General features: G+C 43.4%; 1 protein-coding gene and 1 long non-coding RNA gene across 4 annotated transcripts in view; one reads left to right on the top strand and one right to left on the bottom strand.

Moving 5' to 3' along the window:
• Positions 1 to 13692, bottom strand: part of PCCA (propionyl-CoA carboxylase subunit alpha) — a 236867-nt gene that overhangs the window by 37244 nt on the left and 185931 nt on the right. The window lies entirely within an intron of this gene.
• Positions 289 to 6652, top strand: LOC310843021. Of its 2 annotated transcripts, XR_014563464.1 has the most exons (4): positions 289 to 1633; positions 1813 to 1930; positions 3403 to 3537; positions 6049 to 6652. It is a non-coding gene; the product is annotated as an uncharacterized lncRNA (long non-coding RNA). The 2 variants fall into 2 exon arrangements; XR_014563465.1 differs by having other exon boundaries at positions 289 to 1930.

Raw genomic sequence — 13692 nt, 5'->3', positions numbered from 1 at the left:
TTGGCCGAGGGAGCTGGCGTACAGTTTCCGGGTCATGTGGCCAGCATGACTAAGCCACTTCTGGCAAATCAGAGCAGCACACGGAAACACCGTTTACCTTCCCGCCAGAGCGGTACCTATTTATCTACTTGCACTTTGAAGTGCTTTCAAACTGCTAGGTTGGCAGGAGCTGGGACCAAGCAGCGGGAGCTCACCCCGTCACAGGGATTTGAACCGCCGACCTTCTGATCGGCAAGTCCTAGGCTCTGTGGTTTAAAAATATCAGTACTTGAGCCTTTATTTTTAACTTCCTATAAATGACCTAGAGTTAGGGGTAAGCAGTGGGGTGATACAATTTACCATTGACACCAAACTGTTCAGAGTGATAAGAAGAGAATGGAATTGTGAGTAGCTCAAGAAGGATCTTGCCAATCTGGGTGAATGGACGCTATAATGGATAACGGGATTCAACTTATGTGTGAAGTGATTTCTATGGGACATTAATGTGACTACTCTGTCTGGATCCAACCAACTGGGTTTTTAACTTTCTAAACATGATGCGGTGTCTGAAAGCATACTGAAAACTACTGGCTTACATTTGTGTCCTCTATTATCACATGCTCACAATTACTCAGAAAGAGGAACTCATTTATATTACAGGAAAATCAATCATTCTTCCCCCCTCCCCCCATTTTTAGATTAGATGAGATGGCCCTATTTGCTGGGCAGATCCTGTTCACCGTTCCTTATAATGATTCAAAATGTCAAGCCTCTATATGAGAAGTTCAATTGATTCTTGAAACACATTGTGAACTTGCTAATAATTTAAAGACATGGAAGGGCTCTTTAAAACAGCAGCTTCAGTTTTATAAACAAAAGCAAGCCACCTGAGACCAGAGAGGACAGGATATGAGCTACTTATAGCAACCAGCGAACAAGAATAGCAGGAAGGCTGCTTATTTTGTTGTAGCAAAGGCCTTTGAAGCAAACAATTTATTAAACATCATAATAGTCGAAACAAAATCTTTGAAGGCAGGTTATCCTTCTCTACACCACGTCCCGTTGCGAGAGAATTGCTTCCTTTTCCTTTTTGGGTTTTTTTCATTTGTGACACTGACACCCAAATTATTTTCCTGAGCAACTTGTGTGAGCTGCTCCTTCTGATGTTAACAAGAATAATCGATCCAAGCGCTCTCTCTAGCTCTCTCTCTCTCTGTGTGTGTGTGTGTTTGTGTTTGTGTGTGACAGGTTTAACTTTTTCAGAAGCATAGCGACAATAGCAATTGTGCTGCTTTTCCAGCAACTGGGATATAACTGCAATAAATAAATATTGCCTTCATTGAAAAGGTAGCATCTATAACATAACAGCACAGTGAGATCATTTCAATATGACTTCATTTTTCATATTTTAATTAAAAAGTGACTATTAACACCTTTAATTTACTAGTAGTCACATTTTATTTGTTTATTCTGCTGATTAAAAACATTTCTCTCTTCTTTTCTCTCCCCCCCCCCCCTTGTCTCTTGCATAAAATCACCCTTCTTCACCCACCTATCAGTATAGCAATCCTCATCAATAAACAAGGAATTGCCTTGTCTTGCAGAATCCCAGCCTGGCCACATGGAACATCATACAGAATTATACCTGGGGATTGTAAGTATTTACTCATTTCTTGTATGCTTCCCTCCAATAAAGCAAGGGCAGCTGAAGAGTGCCTTGCTAGTAACCCCCTCACTCAGTTATTTGCTCTCAAATACCCAAGGTCAGAGCTTGTTCTGCCGCTGCCAAATATTACTCATTCCTGTCCCTCTGTTTCTCTTGTCTCTCTATAGGCTGCACTCCAGGTTCAGTGCAATGCACAACATAAATGTAGCCTGCCTGCCTGGATTGGTTCTACCCATGCCAAGGAGCTGGTTCTGTTACCTTGGATGCTGGAGGAACAGAAGCTGGGTTGCTATATACAGTCATACCTCGGGATAAATACGCTTCAGGTTGAGTGCTTTCGGGTTTCACTCTGTGGTGACCCGGAAGTAACAGAGCACGTTACTTCCGGGTTTCACCGCTCATGGATGCGCAGACGGTCAAAATGACATCATGTGCATGTGTGGAAACGGCGAAACGCGACCCGTGCTGTTGCGTCTTACGTTCTGTTCAGGATGCAAACAGGGCTCCGGAACGGATCCCGTTCGCATCCCGAGGTACCACTGTATAGTCTTTGGTGTTTGTACTTCTTTCATTTCCTTTTCATGCTCAAGAGCACATACAACCCAAAGATGTGCTGACTTTAAGGCCATGTGAGCTGGCTTCTGATATGGCAGGAATGTAAGACTGTCTTGCTCATTGTACACTACATTAAATTGCAAATCATGTACCACCTCAGTCAGAAACAGCTGAAGATTCCTTGAAGGTTGTCTACTTTCAAACAGGCATTCTCTGCCACTAAGGTGGGACCATTTCCAGATTCACACATATGAAAAACATCCAATAGACCAGGAATGGGGAGCCTGTGGCCCTTCACATGTTGCGGGATTACAACTCCCATCATTCCCGATCATTGGACATGCTGGCAGGGGCTGATGCGTGTCAGAGTTCAACAACAGCTGGAGGGCCAAAATTTCCCCATCCCAGTTATAGACTCAAACAGGTGCTTCAGTTGTTTGAAGAATCTGTTTTTCATGGCTCGGGCTAATACTTCCTGGCTAGTCACCTTCCTTCTACTTGCCATTTACCTTTTAATTGCCAAACGCTGAACTCATTAAGTCCAACACCTTGTCCCTGTGCAGAAACATTCTGGTAAGAATACTTAGGATCCATCAATGTTCAATTAGTTCCACATGTTTACGTTTTGGTAGGTGAAATGTCACCCAACAAATGTCTGGAGGCTTGGCTATCACCACCCCACCCCATAATGAAAATCAGCTCAACCTTCAGTTGTAGAACAGTCACAGGTTCCAACAGGAAATAAGAAAAATTATCAGTACATTGTGCACAGACCGGAGCATTACCTTGCAACACTTTTTACAGAACTAACCTCACAGGGTAGGAATTAGTGGCCTGGAATCTTCCTCTCACCCCCTGTGTTTTTACAGCTGGGCCTTGTTACATGTAATACTACTATATTCCTTAAACTGTATGAAACAAGTCAGTTGAACAAACATAAACAGATGCAATTGTGAAGTACTTTTTCCTTTAAAAAAAGAGAGAGAGAGATCAATATTCTACACCCTTTTGGCAAATATGTATACTAGCCATACTTTCAAAGAGAAATGCCTTTTCATAGTAAAGGAATCTGTGAGGTAGCTGTCCAGCACTTTGCAACAAATTATTTCGAACCCTCATTTGGAATGAATCTCAACACATTCCAGGAACCCCATAAACAAAGACAACATGTGCAATGTTAACTTTCTCTTTTATGCTGACAGCTTTTCTTCTCCTACCCTCGGCATAATGACCTTCCTGCACAGTGTGTGTTGCCATAAAAAGAAACAGAGCCCTGTAAAATTAGAGGAACTGTTTAATATCAAACTGTTTTATCTAAGGAAGACACCAACTCCAAGGTAAACACCAAAGAAAAGGTACATGAATTAGAAGTATTTGTTTTTGCTGCGGATTCTTTGACTTTACATTGTTCAAATAAACCCGGCCAGGCTTTAGTTATACCTTACAGAGAATGTAAGAATGTTAGCCCAGAAAACATTTGACAGTATAAGGTTGGAACTGCATGACATTTTTTGATCTTCTCCATGTTACAAAAAGGGGGGAAAGCACTTCAGTACTTTTGCACAAGAACTGCAATGAGACATTAAGACAAAGCCTGAGCAGCATTGTAAACCAAAACAGAAAATGGTAGAACATAGATTATCACCAGGCAGATGGCAAAATTAATTGTGCCAGAAGAAAGGGCTGCATTTTATTAAAGGGGGGATGTGACTCAGGATTCTAACTTACATTCAGTTGACTATAATAATCTATCAGAATGAGATTGGTGACACAACTGAATGTTATTGCTGTTGTCACAGGCTTGTATTAAAATGGAAATCCCCTTAGCTTACTACTTGCATCAAAATGTTTATTGAAAGAAAAGCCTTATTTAAGTTAATGAAAACAGAAACATTCTTAATTCACAGCTTGACTAATGTTGCCATGAAAGGTGGGTTAGAAATCCCATCTTCTGTATCAAATGCAGCAGCTTCCACCATAACAGCAGGTATATAACACTGTTTCAAGAAGTTAACAAACACCCGCTAACTAAAACTAGGTGTTTCCTGCTTGGCAGGAGGTTGGACTCGATGGCCCTTGTGGTCTCTTCCAACTCTATGATTCTATGATTCTAAACACACTACAAAACACAACTGGTACTCACCTGAAGGGTAGATTTCTCTTGTACTTATTGGGTTGGCCTGTATGGTTCCACCTGGTGAATGAAGGCAAAAGTAGGCTTTTGGGACACAGCCGTCTCCCCACTCAGTTTTGTGGACATGCCAAGCTCAAACAGTCCACAGAGTCTCAACACAATATGTAAGGAAAAAACCAACAATACAACCTACTGAAGCATTGCAGTCCAAATTAGAGTGAGGCCCCAATGACCCTATGATGGCAAGAGAAATCCACCCTGCAGGTGAGTACCATAGGGTGACTGAATTGGGACATCCCAACTGCAACTGTCAGAGGTAACACAGGAGAACCTATTGAATGACCCTCCAGCCAAATGCTGCAACAAAATATGAGAAGGCATATTATAGGAGTTAGGCGATGCTCGTGTGGCCAACAGCTGACCTCTAATATTGTTTTGAGAATCCAGAGGTCTGTTGCCATCCCCTGCCAGATGTTGAGAAAGGACTGAAGCCTACCCCCACTTTCTGGTGTCATTGGTTCGGCTATGGAGCATTTGTTGCCCTGCTGCTGTTGTGTGTGTTGGATTGGGCGGGTGGGAGAGATAACGAGGTTTGTTCCATATTTGTTTGGGTGGTAGTTGTGGTACCTGCCTTGAGGGCCACAGTTCTGAAATGACTGGTTCTGTTGGTATCATCTGCAGCAACGCTTCTTTTCAAAGTGTGTGACTAGGACCTCTTGATTCAAGTAAGAGATTCCCTGGTAAAGACAGAAGCTGTTCATGCTGCACAGATGGCAAGGGCAAATGTCTCATGTACTCATCGCACAGTGAAATCCTGGTGCCTTTCTATGGTGTTGTTTAGCTAGCCATCCCCATCCTTAGGCAGGAGAGATCTCAAAACTGGTATAGAAACGGGTGTCCTTCAAAAGATTCAGAAATGCTGCATCCAGGGTGTAGTATTTATTAACCAGGGCTAGCAGTTTCTTATATTGCATAGGGTTGGTTCATTCAGCCTGGAGTTGGTATGAATTTGCTGGAGGTCTGCGGTTCTGGGAGCACCGCTGCCCCCTTAAATGGTGCTGGAGGGGTTTCTGATGGGGCAGTATTCACCGTTAGGGAGACTACAGAGCAAGGCAGTAATGGCAAAAAGTGGTCATCCAGGAGGAGTTGATGGGATGGTTGCTGCTCTGCCACAGATCCATGGCTCCATTCCCCTACATCCAGTTCAGGAATGGAAAAGGGGTCAGTCCCTGGTGAAGGTAAGGCCTGAGAGCTGCCCAGGTCCCCAGGATCAATGATAGCCAATATGAAAGGATTAAGAGAGCATAGTTTCTTCTGGCTGTGTGAAGTAGGCCTATGTGGCCTACTGCACCTGTTGTATTCCACCCTGCTGGGAATCAGGCTGCTTCTAAGGAAATGGAGCCCAGGAAGGCCTCCTGTCTCAGGATGTCCTCTGTTAGTTGGAAGCCCCCCAGGGCAGGCATCATCGCAAAGGGTATGGAGCACTGGTGGATGAGACAAAGTGGGAGGGGAGCCCCCATAAATTCTTCAGAAGATACTGAAGAATGAAGACTACAGGGATCTGAGAGGCAGGGTCCTCACCCCACCCCCAAATCTGATCAGTTGTGAGGAGAGGTGCACTTGGGTCCCTGGGCTAGGCTTGCTATGCAGGAGAAGGGGCAGTGCAAATGTGGGTATGTGGAGTGACCTGCTTTAGGCGCTTTCTCTTCCACAGGGCCTTGCAAGCTACCAAGGGGCACATGGCAGGACAGGCCTTATCAAAGGCCACAAGCCAGGGGCTCAATTAGTCACAGAAGCGCTCAGACACAGTCCATATGACCACAGGTGGGCTGTGTCAATTCAAGCACCTCCTTCCTGAAGTGTCAATAGGGAGAGGGAAAGGAGAAGGAAAGAGGGAAGACTTTTAAAAGTTCGTATGTTTGAAGGTTTTTTTAAAGACAGTTAAGGAAGGGGAATAGAAAGGTCAGAAGGATCTGTGAAGGGTGGGAAAGGGTTAGAGGAAGGCGACCGCTAAAGAGGGAAGTGAGAGAGGGTAAAGAACAGAGTATAAAGGAAATTTTAACAAGCCCAAAACAAAGAAAAGTGGGTGCTTGTGTGACTGCTTCGTGCGAGACAGAAGCAAAACTGAGTAGAGAGACACCTATGTCCCAAAAGTCTACTTCTGCCCTCATCCACCAGGTGGAACCATAAAACCCAACCTGGTAACTGTATGATGGCAATAGGAAATTTCTGGGAAGACTTAAAGGTGTTCAAAACCTTCACTACTTGCTCCACAGAAAACTAATCTATTAAGAACATGGGGAAATCACAGGCCCAGGACAAAGCCATTAAGGGTACTTAATTTCAGCCCCAAAAGATGTGGCTTCATCATTTCTCTAGTTCAGTCACTGGTCATCTTATTTCGTGGATAGTCAGACATGGTGACACTTCTATTATTCATTCACATGCCAGAAGTTCCAGATATTAATGCTGCAGACTTAGTAATTAATTAAATTATTAATTAGATTTATATCCTGCTCTTCCTCTCAAAGGAGCCAAGGGTAGCTGCATGCATGGGTCATGCATGTGACTCTTAATCTCAGGGTTGTGGCTTTGAGTCCTATGCTTGGGTGAAAGATTCCTACATTGCAGGGGTTGGATAACCCCTGTGGTCCCTTCCAACTCTACAAATCTGTGAAGGCCTTTGACTTTCTGAGTGGGCTACAGAGAGGGCGAGGAAGTATTTTTCAAGCAGTCGCACAATGCTGTAAAAATCATCTATGTTCTCTGTAACTCTAGCAACAGAGCTTCTAGCTCCAGCATCTATGGGAACTAAACGACAGCTTTGTGATGTCGGTAGGATTGGATTGAATCGCTTAGCTGAGTTTCTCTGAGTTGGCTAGAAACCCGAGAGAAGGGAACAAGCGTGATTATGCACAGCTGAGCAAGCACAGTGCTGAGAGCTCTAACTCTGTGATATGCTGCTCACCGCTGGTGTTCTGCAGTAAAAATGTTTACCATCTGTGTCAGTCCTGAGCTGCTATGGAGCCCTTAACTCACTATAAAATAAGAAGTTTGGGGGGGGGGTAGGGAAGAGGACCACTTCTAAACCAAAAATTGCTTGAAATTCAGAATTTTATACACATCACAAGAGAAATTCTCCACACCTCGTCAAACAAAAACAGTTCTGAGCTAACCCTTCCAAGTTTAATACTTCATAAATGAGAACAGAGTGTGCACGCACAGATTCACAAATATTTTGCTCCAGAGCCCTTAAAAAAAATCAGGGAGCAATAAGAGCAATTAAAGAAAGGGGGAAATGCCCTTAGCTTACTAATGAGTCCATTCTACTGTATTTAAAGCTACAGAAATTAACATACTGGTTCAATTTCCATACAAGTGTAAAATCAGGTATTTAACATTGCTGATCAACTCCTGCAGTTTTGTTGGAGTTGAAAGGTGTCGTTCTTGCGCAGCGTACAATACATTCTACCCCCCTAGGTAATTGGCTATAGAAAAGCTCTGAAACTGCAACACTAATTGTGTGACATCAGAAAATTAGTCCAGGAACCATGCCATACAGCTTTTCTATGTTTTCCTGGTTTCACGCCAACTCAAAACAAACAATATATTGGCTTTCCCACTACCTGTTTGTTCAGCTAACAAGGCTATGAGATCTGCCAAGCTAAACAGCAGCTCGGTGATCCGGTGTAAAAGTCCATCAAACCAAATTGTAGGAAATGGCACACCATTACATAGTTCAAATCTGCGGTGAGAAGCATGTGTAGCTTTTATTATAGAAGACCCTCCTTAAAAAGCACCTGTACAATTTCTGATACACTGAGTTAAACTATCCATCAGCCGTGCATGGCTGCCACCAACCCTGCTAGTTTTGCGGTGCCTATGAGCCTACAATAACTCTGAAGGTGTCCAGCACTGGGCAATCTGCACATTACACAGTGGCTGCTCAGCTTTCCATTCTGTGGGTCTCAACTATGCAGGCCAGCACTACAACCTACGGTCTCCCTCTAACTTCCTCACTTCGCCTACATGCATAGAAAGGAACTTGAGTGTGATCCTTCCCTTTACTGGGTAATTTGGCTGATGAACACAGAGGTTAACAATTACAACTCAGTAGAACACATGAGGGATGCGGGTGGCACTGTGGGTTAAACCACAGAGACTAGGACTTGCCAATCAGAAGGTCGGCAGTTCGAATCCCCACAATGGGGTGAGCTCCCGTTACTCGGTCCCTGCTCCTGCCAACCTAGCAAGCAGTTCAAAAGCACGTCAAAGTGCAAGTAGATAAATAGGTACCGCTCCGGTGGAAAGGTAAGCGGCGTTTCCGTGCGCTGCTCTGGTTCGCCAGAAGCGGCTTAGTCATGCTGGCCACATGACCCGGAAGCTGTAGGCCAGCTCTCTCGGCCAATAAAGCGAGATGAGCGCCGCAACCCCAGAGTTGGTCACGACTGGACCTAATGGTCAGGGGTCCTTTACTTAGAACACATGAGGACAAATACTACGGAGGGGGGGTCATGTGTGCTGGCTGCACCCCATTTCCCCACCTGACCTTCACTATTCTGCTGCTTTCAATTGTACCTGATCCTCCAATCTTCGAAGATTCAATTATTAGAAAACTGCAGTAAGCAAAACAAACAATCCCTGCATTGTTTTGCAGCAGTATCTCAGTGATAAAAGGGTCTTGAAGCAAATGCAGATCACTTAAACTATATTCCATAACAAACTTGCATTGCAAAGGAGGAACATTAAACTTTAGGGGATGCATTCCAGTACCCCATTCTGCTAGTGGAAGCCAACCCGAGGATTCCCTTTGGCACAATGGGAATTCCGTCCACATGTGCTCCTCACAGTTCCCCCTATTCAGTCTGGATGGTTGAGGAAACTCCCAGAACAGATTTAGGGGGTGTAGAGAAGAGAGGAGATGGTTCCAGCCTGCAACAAAAATCCTTGTGCTGATGGAACTGTAGCCTTAGTGCTATGTTGAATACAAGCCAAGGTCTTTTGTAATCAGTTTGTTATTAGTGTTCCTTAAGAGTAAAAAGCATTTACTCTAGATGCGGATAAATATTATCTAGTCATGTTCCTGTGGAAATCTCAAGTTGCCAATACTAAGTTCCTTTGAATTCTCTCATTACGTTTTCTTCAAGACTTATGACACACTTGCTGCTCTTGTATTACTCAGCACTTGCTGTAGTGAACTAGAATCTAGGTAATGGGTTGGAAATATTAATCCCAAAATAAACTTGGCACTTTGATCCTGTTCACCCACACTGGTGAAAACAGTAGCTTTTGCCACTGAATCTACTGAGACATTCTAACCTGGCAGGCAAGACACAAATATACACAGTTCCATGCTTCTTGTGACGAGATGGTGAAGGACTGCATTAGCTTTCTTAGCTCCAAAAGGCACATACGTCTCCTTCCTACACTTCACAGCCGACAACAGGTACACTCATAGACACCCACAGAGCCTCACAATAAGCATCACTGACTGTCGTCTTCCTCCCCATTCCTGGACCCCAGCCAGAAAGGCTGGGTAAATATCTCTGGCAGGATAATGAATAGTGAGGAGAGAGGATGAAAGTTGAAAAAGCAGAGGTTATAGGGAAGACACTACATGACAACTAGTACACTCCCCCCCTCAACAGTGTGACAATGAAGAAATTGCAGCAACCTATTGCAATGCATATGCAATGGGACACGGGTGGCGCTGTGGGTTAAACCACAGAGCCTAGGACTTGCCGATCCGAAGGTCGGCGGTTCGAATCCCTGTGATGGGGTGAGCTCCCGTTGCTCGGTCCCTGCTCCTGCCAACCTAGCAGTTCGAAAGCACGTCAAAGTGCAAGTAGATAAATAGGTACCACTCCAGCGGGAAGGTAAATGGCGTTTCTGTGCGCTGCTCTGGTTCGCCAGAAGTGGCTTACTCATGCTGGCCACATGACCTGGAAGCTGTATGCCGGCTCCCTCGGCCAATAAAGTGTGATGAGCGCCGCAACCCCAGAGTCGGCCACAACTGGACCTAATGGTCAGGGGTCCCTTTATAATGCAGTGCATATGTCAAAGAAAGGTGCTGTCACTGCAAATAAAACTCACCAGTGAGCACACACTTGCTCTCATAGAGAACGCACTTAGTTTTCTCAAAAGACAGACAGCTGTAGGGATTGAAAGAATCCTTATAGTGTGGGTTGTGGATGTTGCCACCAGTCTTGCTTCATTCAGAAGCACAGCTTATGAGGAAGAGTGGTAAGTCCACTCTAGAGAAAACTCCAGAAGTCTTGGCTGCCAATTGTACTCAGACTACAAGTACATGGACTGCACCTGAGGGAACAATGTGTGTTGTTGATAAGGTAGGACTCCTCTACCTTATTCCATGGACAAAAGGAAGGAACATACAAAAACATGCTCGGTCAGCATGGAACCTACATTAAGTGGCACTATGGTAATGTCACAAGGAAAAGTTGGGAGATACCTGAAAAACAACAGTTACACTGAGATCTATGCTGAAGAAGTTGCTGCTGTACTCATTATGCAAATAGCATCACAATTAGCAGAAAGTGGACATGTGACAATCACTGCTAATGCTACAGGCACACAAGCCCTACTTTTACACCATGGAAAAGGGAACCTAGTGAAGCAGTCAGCAGCACAGGATGGAAAAATAAATGACACTAATGGTATTCAAAATGCAGCAGGGTTGCAAAATTCTCCCCTTTGCTCATGCTTCAAGTGATTGCAATAAAATTAGCCCCATTTTTGGAAAAATTAAAATGTTAATATGCCATCTCCTTCTGAGAAACAAAAATAGGTGACTTTGGTAAAAATAACACTTCACTGAAAAGCAACTGACAGAAGTTGGGTGTAAAATACTACCATCCGTAAATAAAGGGAATGGAAAAAATCTAGACCTTGATAGTCCAAGATATGAAACGTATGAGAAAAATCTCTGCTGCAAAAAAGGAGCTTGACCTTCCATGTCTACCTCCAGAAGTCAAGGCAGCAAATTACCATTTGTGGGGGACACATTCCCAAGGTGTGAGGTGGAGAACATTTGGAGATAGTGACTTAGATCCAAAGAGAGGATGATGGACAACTGCTTCTCGTAACTACAAAGAAACATCTTGCACCAGAAAAGTTGCCGGAAACAGTTTGTTGCCCCTGCAAAATCATAGGTTTTAATGTGAATGAGCCATGTTCTAAATGATGACATAGCGGATTTACAATCTTGCATGCTCAATGGTTTTTGCAAGCACAGCAGTGTAAGTGCATGAACAAATATACCAGCAGTTCTTGGGGGGTGGGGGAGAGAAAAAGTAGTAGTACCAGTGTATATGTACATGACTCTACACTGGTTTAATTTCAAATGATTTTTTCTTAGTAAGCTGTTTGGATTTCTATTTAGGGCCATTATGGTTTTCACGAACGCTCAGTATCCGAAAATGCACATGGATGTTGGTAAACTTTGAATAGTCAACACACAAGCATGTCCAGAGAAAAATAAAATTAGAATAAAACTTCTGCAGTAAGGTAACAGGAAAGGCAATTATGGACTTTTCTCTATTATACTACTACACTGAACACAGTGGAACCTACTTCTGAGTAAGCATGTATAAGATTGTGTTGTTAGGCTAATGAAAATATTAAAGAGTAGACTTTTTTGTAAGCTAATGACATAGTAAAGTGACAGTAACAATGTTCTTTTTTAATAGTCACACAGAGAACCTGTGTGCACAGAGACTAATTAAAAAAGGGGGTCACATAAAGGGGGGTGGCTCCCCAAATCAACACAGACTGTGGAAACTTCACACTGAACTTCAAGCATCTGGCATTGTGTGGCTCCCCATTCTTCCTACAGACTCTGTGTTCTTGGTTTCCAAATGAGATGTAAAAGCTGCTCTCATCAGAAAAGAGATTTGGGGAGCTATGTCATCAGCTGGTGTTGGTCCACTGTGCTTCATTAAGTCCAGGGTCAACACAGCTGTCTACCAGGAGATTTTGGAGCACTTCATGCTTCCTTCTGCAGATGAGCTTTATGGGGATGTTGACTTCATTTTCCAGCAGGACTTTGGCACCTGCCCACACTGCCAAAAGTACCAAAACCTGGTTCAATGCCCATGGGATTACTGTGCTTGATTGGCCAGGAAACTCGCCTGACCTGAACCCCATTGAGAATCTATGGGGCATTGCCAAGAGAAAGATGAAAGACACAAGACCAAGCAATGCAGAAGAGCTGAAGGCTGCTATTGAAGCATCCTGGTCTTCCATAACACCTCAGCAGTGCCAGAGGCTGATAGCATCCATGCCACGCCACATTGAGGCAGTAATTGAAGCAAAAGGGGCCCAAACCAAGCACTGAGTACATATGCATGCTTCTATTTCTCAGAGGTCCAATATTGCTCTATTTGCAGTCCTTGTTGTGCTGATTTCATTTAATATTCTAATTTTCTGATATTGTTAATTTGGGGTTTTCATCAGCTGTACGCCATGATCATCACAATTACAACAAATAAAGGCTTGACATATCTCACTTTACATGTCATGAGTCTATCTCATTTATTAGTTTCACCTTTTAGGTTGAGCTACTGAAATAAATGAACTTTTCCACGATATTCTAATTTTCTGAGTTTCACCTGTATGTGGGAGAGGCTGGGAGCCTGGCAGGCATCTCTTCATTTATTTTCTGAAATTATACTATCACCCAACTGGAAGATCACCTGACCCTAAGGGTCAAGGAGGCCAAGATTCCAAATTGGTACTTGGGAAAACATGCTTGACATTTGGGATATGGATCCTATTTAATCAGTCCCTTGGCTCTACAGTTCCTTATTTCTTTAGGAAAAGCCGATAAAATACATACACAACAGAATCCACTCATGTCTGATGCTAATCTGTGCTTAACCTTCTCTACAGCTTCCACCCCCTTCCAGCTGGATTTTGACAGGTTAAGAAGTATCAGCCTGTCACAACTCTTCATTCTGAACAGTGTGTGCAGTTTTATTCCATCCCTTCTCAGAGAAGAACCAGTAATTCTATTCCGTCCTTAAATTCAGGATTGACAGTTCGAAGTGCTTAGAAAATGAATCATCCAATATTCCTGTGCTTCTGTTTAATACTAGTCAACGCGATCCGTATAAATACTTACACCAAAATTCACTTTATATTTTGTCTTGCATTGTCTCCAAATGTGTAAGTGCTTAAAAAACACCCAGAGATCACACATTTTGAACAGAGGTGTTTAAAGTATTACTAGCAATTTTTGTCTCCTCGTGTGTATCATAAAGGGACTTACCGTAAGTTATAATATAGGAACAATCACTAGAAGGGGTTAAGAATTTTGCTGAAATTTGCTCCTGCACAATGT

Source organism: Podarcis gaigeae (genome assembly GCF_964106915.1).
Source record: "Podarcis gaigeae genome assembly, chromosome: 4".
Taxonomy (NCBI): domain Eukaryota; kingdom Metazoa; phylum Chordata; class Lepidosauria; order Squamata; family Lacertidae; genus Podarcis; species Podarcis gaigeae.
Note: the sequence above shows the minus strand (reverse complement) of the source record. Positions and strands in the feature narration are given on the sequence as shown.